Raw genomic sequence first — 7,064 nt, 5'->3', positions numbered from 1 at the left:
CTATTTGACTAACATAAGAGGTTCTATTTGACTAACATAAGGAAGAAAATGCAATGAACAATTAGATCGATATTGTTGCTTCACTTTATTACTTCATAAGGGCATCTCCAGCCGCGCCACCAGGAAGGCCTCCCCAGGCGATTTTTTCGCGCCGGCGCCGAAAAAACGGCCCAGTCGCGTCCCCAGGAGCCCAATTTTCGCCGGCTTGGGCCGAAAAAGACGCGGGCCAGCCGCGTCAGCGACTCGGCGCCTCGTCTTCCCCCAACGGCCTCGGTTCCCGCGTGGAATCAATGGCAAGGCTTCCGCCGGTCAGCCTTGCCATTGATTCCTCACGGGCGGCGCGTTCACGGGACGGCGCGCCGACGCCTCCACTCCCTCGCACGCGTACACACAGGCGCGGCCCGGCTATAAAAGCCGGCGGCCTCCGCTCACCTGCGCCCACACTAGCCCCGCCCCTCGCCGCCGTCCAACCCTTCCTCTCTCCCCGAGCGCCGCCGCCCAGCCCTTCCCTCTACCTCTTCCGAGCCCGCCCAGCCCCGCCTTCGCCATGGAAGAGCGCTTCCCCGGAGATACCGCGGCGGCCAACGGCTTCGGCCGCCGTTCGCTGCGCAAACAGAAGTTGTGGCTCCTGTTCCAGGCGAACATCCCGGCGCCGCCGGAGATGCGCGCCGGGCCGACGGGGTGGAGACTCAGCGCCGGGGGAGTGCCCATTCCCCCGTTGCCCGACGCCGCGGCGGACCCGAGGTACTTCGCCGAGGAGGTCGACATCGTGCGCGCGTCCCTCACCGACGCCGAGCTCTCCCTCCCCCAGTACGCCGCCGACAACCACGCGGCCTGGGCGGCGTACTTCGAGCGCCGCCAACAGCAGCGCTTGGCGTCCACCAACGGCGCGCCGGTGGTCGGCAGCCGGCAGAACAGCGAGGGACGCTACCTCTGGTGGGGCGTCCCCGGCCGCACACTCGAGGGCGTGCTCACGTACCTCGAGGGCGGCAACGACCCGCCGTTGGCGTACCCCCCGGCGAGGGTGGCCGCCTCGGCGCAGCACCGTAGCGCCGGGCCATGGGCTCCAAGAAGGTTCGGCGCGTCCTCTTCTTCCTCCTCGTCGTCCCGTTCTTCTTCCCACTCCTCCGGCTCTCCGGCGCTGCTCGGCGTCAAGGCCAAGCCCGCGGCGGAGACGCCACTCGGCCGGCGCACTCGCAGCGCTGGCATCGTCATCAACGAGGGCGGCCGGCGCGCCCCCTCGTCGGCTCCTCCGCGCTTCGTCAAGCTGAAGACGGAGCCGGGGCCGGCGCCGGTGAAGACGGAGCCGGGTCTGCCGCCGGTGAAGACGGAGCCACGTCTGTCGCCGGTGAAGGCCGAGTTCGCCGACGACGGCGACGCCGCCCTCGAGTGGGCGCGCCAGGACTCCATTGCGATGGAGAAGGCCGCGAGGAAGGCGGGGTCGTCATCCTTTGCGACAGCAGCGACGACGACGACGCGCCGCCGCCTGTTCGCCACGGCGACGCCGGGCAGGGGTCCAGCAGGGGCGCCCGCGTCGAGGAGGAGAAGGCCGACGACGACAAGATGTTATGTAATTGTGAAATGATCACTTCATAATTTTGGTATGAAATGAATTATGTAAAGTAATTTCTTTTCTATACAAGATGTTATGTAATTGAGTTTGTGTGCCGATTGGAGAATTGGCCAAAGTCAACAAAGATTGGGGCGCCCGATCCCGCTGGACCAAGACTTTGTCGAACATGGTCAATTGTCGAAGATGATTGAGGATAGTTGGAATTTTTTTTTCTTTTTTTGCAGAGAGCCAATGTTTCTGTTGGTAGCTAGTCAAAGATGATATCAATGTGGAAGCATTTACAAGTTGAATGATATTTTATAGGTAGTCTGTGTTAGAAGGGAGAGAGGGATTGGTGGAATAGTTCGTTGTATTGCTTGAGCCTCGTGTGCATATATATAGGAGTACATGATCTACTTGGAGTACAAGGCAAGCCAGAATATTTCCTAGTCTATCCTATGTTTCCTAATACAATCATGTTACTCAACATCCCCCCGCAGTCACAACGGCAGCGACGCAGACGGTGAGACTGGAGAAGAATCCGAAGGCAAGCCGACGGACGCCCTCCCACAGTCGTAACGGTCGACGCATCGCGGAGTCGTGGCTGGAGTGGAAACCAACGGGGTTGCTCAAGCAGACGGTAGCCCTTTGTGCCTTTTGTCGATGTAGCCGAGAGCGTGGGTGGTGGAGCCGTGGTCGAGGTAGCCCTACGAAGAATGCCGTGGTTGATGTCGAGTCGGGGTAGCCGGTGTTGAGGAAGTCGCCGTGGAGCCGCGGGCGCAAGGGGGCGCCGAGTTAGCATGGGCGCAGTGGTGTCGAAGTAGGGGTGCGTCAGGAAGAAAATGTTGTTGATGACGCGTCGCAGCGGGTTTGCCAAGCCCCGGGACACATCGTGGACGAAGGCACGCACCGGTGTTGCCAGCAGCGGGCATGCGTAGACGGATGAAGACGAAGTTGACGAAGCGCCGACCAAGCTTGCCAGGCCCGGGGACACGTCATGGATGAAGGCACGCATCGGTGTTGTCAGCACCGGGCATGCGCAGACGAGGGACCTGTACGAGCTGTACGCCATGTCGGAGAAGTCGGAGGGGCCAGCAGAGAAGAACTCGACGACGATTGCGGCGTCCATCGGCGTGGGGCCGATGGCACCAACGGTGGTCGGGGTAGACGAAGTGGTCGGGGTAGATGACGGCGACGCTGGCGACGGGCTGGTGCTTGGACGAAGACGAAGGGGGTGGACGGGCGGCGACGGCCAAAGAAGAGCGGCGGCAGCGGCCTGACAACGGCGGCGGCTAGGTTAGGAGTGCGGCGGCGGTGCTCGAAGTAGGCGAAGAACCCTGACAACATGACGAAGACCGGCGCGGATGGTAGCGTTCCCGCGCCAAGGGAGACGGCGCGGCGCATACCACGGGAGGTCGACACGCGGTGACGGCGGAGTGGACTGCAGGCCACGGCGCTACGATCCGAAGGGGCGACGCAGCGGCGGCAGGCGGGTCGGGGAGACGGCGGGAAGACCTCGAGGCGGCGGTAGGGACCGCGGACCGCGACGCTGCAGCCCAAAGGGGCGACGCAACGGTGGTTCGCGAGTCGGGGCAACCGCGGGGACGGCCTTGGGGCGGCGGCGGGGTGCATTCCACACTCACTCTTTCTTACATACACAAGCCATGCATGATCTGGCTCTCTCTCTCCCCCTCCCAGCGAAATAGTTTCGTAGAGCCAAAAGGCTGTCGGCTGTCTGGGTTCCGGCAGGAACTTGTTCTGGACGGCGAAGCCCTGCCGGATAGCTGACACCGTATGTGAGCAACCCCGTAGAGAGATTGTAGTTTCGATCTTTTGCCCGAGGGGCTGTTCGAGTGTCCTCCCGAAGGGCTGTCCGTGACATTGTCCGAGGGACTGTCCGACCGCCTCCCGAAGGGCTGTCCGACGAAGGAGTACATCCTCGCGGTTGGGAGGTTGTAAATCCTAGTTGCGAGGATCTGCACCAACGATATCCACCGACAATTCTTCTGTTGCGCCGGGTCGGTACGGATCAGACCAAACCTTGAATGCAGTCTCCATAGTGGTCCTAGGCGTGCTTGCTATACCGGAAATATTTATTTTCTGTCGTGTCCCCTTACAATTTCTTCTAAGCTATTTGGAGTCTCTAGTTGCTACAAAGTTAAACTCACCTATGGATCCTGAGAAGGGTAAAACAGTGGTATCATATGATCGCATCAGGTATAGGGAACCAGCTCAAGTAACACCTATGGCCGCCCCCCATGGTCTTCTCCACCAGATGGGTGGGTCAAACTCAACTCAGATGGGTCTCATTCAGCAGGAGGGTCTGATGCAGGTATGGTGCTTCGAGATGCTCAGGGAGGTATAATATTCTCCGCTTGCAGGACGCTTTACTCTTATCAAAAAATTGCATTAGAAAACATGAAAGTAAATATATAAAAAAAGTGCATATATAGCAAACTCAAGGATTTACCTTGACAGCTGAATTATGGCAAATTCTGCGTTTAGAGCAACTCAAATCAACAAGTGAACAGTAATAGAATCTGAACTGTTCAGGGAGTAGAACTACAACACCATCCAATTATCTTGCATTTAGAACCTGGAATTGCAGAAAATATTCTCCCACTACAAATTGCAGTAATGGCAGATGCTCATGTGCTCCACCTTTGGGAGTGATTAGTCAACGAAAGGAGTAAGGAAACTAGTACTTAGTACCCCGCCTAAGAAATAGATACATTCCATCAAGTTATTAGGCATTTGTAAGCAATTAGATGAAGCCTGCTGCTCATGCCTGGAAAAAAATACAGTAGCTTGATCAAATACAGCTACGTACATTTATAATTGAAGATTTCTTGTCCTGAATAAATGGATGGATGGTATATACAAAAACGCCGCATCATTCTGTTGATGCACGTGAAGACATGTAAAGCTGAATTAAATCAATTGATAAGTTTCTATTGGAAGTCGAGAACTTTGCTGATCCAAACTTTAATACTTATGATATAAACTTGAAGAAACTTTAAGAGTGTGTGCTTTGAATCAAACCATAACAGACTGCTGTAGAATGGATATCATAGTCATAAGACACAAAACTTAATTTAGCACAAATTCAGATATGAAACAGGCTAGGGGACGGAGGAGGAGGAGGAGGAGGAGGAGGAGGAGGAGGAGAAGGGGACGGGGAGCGGCGCGCGGCGACTAACGGATGCCTAACACTATAATGCTCAGAAGAAAGAAACAACACAAACACACATTATTGTACTAGCTAGTAGAGTCTTATTTCTTTCAATCTTCATTATAGCATTACAGACCTTGAACATTATATTGTACTACTCCTTGTTGCCTCACACGTATCCTAAACCCTAACCCTAAACCCTAATTTGTTGTCTTGAATCGTAGTACGTCTTCTAGTTAGTTGGGGACACTATAACCTCTTGGCCTCACCAGCAGATCTAGCACGCGCAAAGCATCTCTTGGGCTCTTAATTCCTGTTTCCTGAGCCGCTGCGTAATGCCCCCTTCCCCAGCTTGTACGCCTGGTTGTTTTATCCCAGTCAATAAGTAAAAACGACATTCTTCCCCAGTTTACACAGAATTCTGCCTCAACATCGAGCATGTTGGTCTTTTCCTCCCAGTGATGGGCCAACCTGTTGCTGACGGGCCGGAAACGGGCTGCTTCGGCTATCATGACGATGAACCTGGTCATGCCTCGCTTAGCCGGTCCAAGGTCCCCGCCGGGGGAGTATGAGTAGCTTGCCAGGAGGCGCACTCCCTCTTTCGCCGCCTCCCTCCCGAGCGGTACAAACGGGAGGTTTATGTGGCCACCTTCTCCGAGAAGCTCGCCGTAATTCTCCCCGAAGGGGAGAAGTGTACAGCCCGCGAACCGGAAGCCTCCTATGCAGTGCCAGTGCCCGGTGGAGTTCCTGAAGCCCATGGCGGAGATATCGTCGTCTGCGAAGGCGACCACGCACTTGTCCTGGGGAAGGTCATCTTAATAAATAAATAAAGGAGAGAGGGTAAAGCAAGTCAGAGAGGATGATCGAATTACAACTGATCTGAAAAGCCGAAAAGCGAACGAATCTGAAATTAAGCTGGATTCATTTACCATTGAGGTGGCAAAAAATCACTCAAGCCGGTAGGTCATAGAAGATGGGGCGTCAAACCGCCAACGCCGTGCTCGTCAGCACTCGCAGCTCAGGCTGGTTCCTCACCAGTATTCTCTTCAAGTCTACGTAGTTCTTGGTGTAGGGGTCGATGGTGTAATTGAAGTGGAGGTGGACGAACTCCGTGGAACAGACCAGGGGTAGGAAGAAAGCTACTACAAGTAGTAGAACAAGAAGAGTCGAATGACGGATTTTCGCTGCCATTATGGTGTTAGATGGATCGATGGATGGAATCTGGTTTGGGGGAGAGCCGCTTTGCTATATATAAGAGAAACGAAGCCTGTCGTGGATTACAAGGCAGCAGGACGATCATCGATCGCTAGGATTCATGCATCCCGTTACGTCCATCTCTCGTGGAGAACAATTAAGAGAAAGAGATAGAAAAGGATACGGGATAGATAGTTGAGAGATATTGCATGCATGGCGTATAGCTTTCAAACTTCTGGAGTTTTATATGTCATGGAGTTTTATATATAGCGCCGCGCTGTCGTGACTGTTGACAGATTTGGTGAGCAGAAAAATAATCGAGTTCTTGGCATGATCAACAAGTAGTACCAACTAGCGGATTAGAGCATCTCCAGCCACGCCCCCAACAAGGCCTCCCAGGCGACTTTTCGACCGCCGGCGCCAAAAAATCGGCCCAGTCACGCTCCCAAGGGCCCAGTTTTCGCCGGCTCGGCCCGAAATTGGCGCAGGCGGAACCAACCCGAACCCGGCGCGCTGGGGGCGCTCGGGGGCGCAGTGTGAATCGTTTTTGGCGTGAAAGAGCCGCAGGCCAGCCGCGTCAGCGACACCGCCTCGTCTTCTCCCAACGCCTCGGTTTCCCGCGGGGAATCAATGGCAAAGCTGCCGCTGGTCAGTTTTGTCATTGATTCCTCACGGGCGGCTCATCATGGGGCGGCGCGCCGACGCCTCCCCTCCGTCGGACGCGTACACACGGACGTGACGCGGCTATTTATGGCCTCGCTCGCCTCTAATGAGAGCCACCTCTCCCGAGCGCCACCGCCGAGCTCCTCTCCCCAGCCCTCCCTCTCCCGTGAGCCATCGCCCAACCCCTCCATCTGCCTCCCCTTTCCGGATGGCCGAGCGTTTCCCCGGAGACAAGGCGGCGGCAAACGGCTTCGGCCGTCGTTCGCTCCGCGAACAGGAGTCGTGGCTCCTGTTCCAGGCGAACATCCCGGCGCCGCCGGACATGCGCGCCGGGCCGACGGCCTGGAGGCTCAGCAACGGGGGAGTGCCCATTCCCACGTTGCCCGACGCCGTGGCCAAACCCTCCTACTTCGCCGACGAGGTCGAGATCGTGCGCGCCTCCCTCACCGACGCCGAGCTCTCCCTCCCCCAGTACGCCACCGA

The 7,064-nt window shown here is 56.3% G+C and overlaps 1 pseudogene; it reads right to left on the bottom strand.

Moving 5' to 3' along the window:
- Positions 1–4,960: 4,960 nt before the first annotated feature.
- Positions 4,961–5,915, bottom strand: LOC125532033 (annotated as a pseudogene).
- Between the last annotated feature and the right edge of the window lie 1,149 nt (positions 5,916–7,064).

Source organism: Triticum urartu, unplaced genomic scaffold (assembly GCF_003073215.2).
Source record: "Triticum urartu cultivar G1812 unplaced genomic scaffold, Tu2.1 TuUngrouped_contig_886, whole genome shotgun sequence".
Taxonomy (NCBI): Eukaryota; Viridiplantae; Streptophyta; class Magnoliopsida; order Poales; family Poaceae; genus Triticum; species Triticum urartu.
This window is presented reverse-complemented; position numbering and strand designations above follow the sequence as displayed.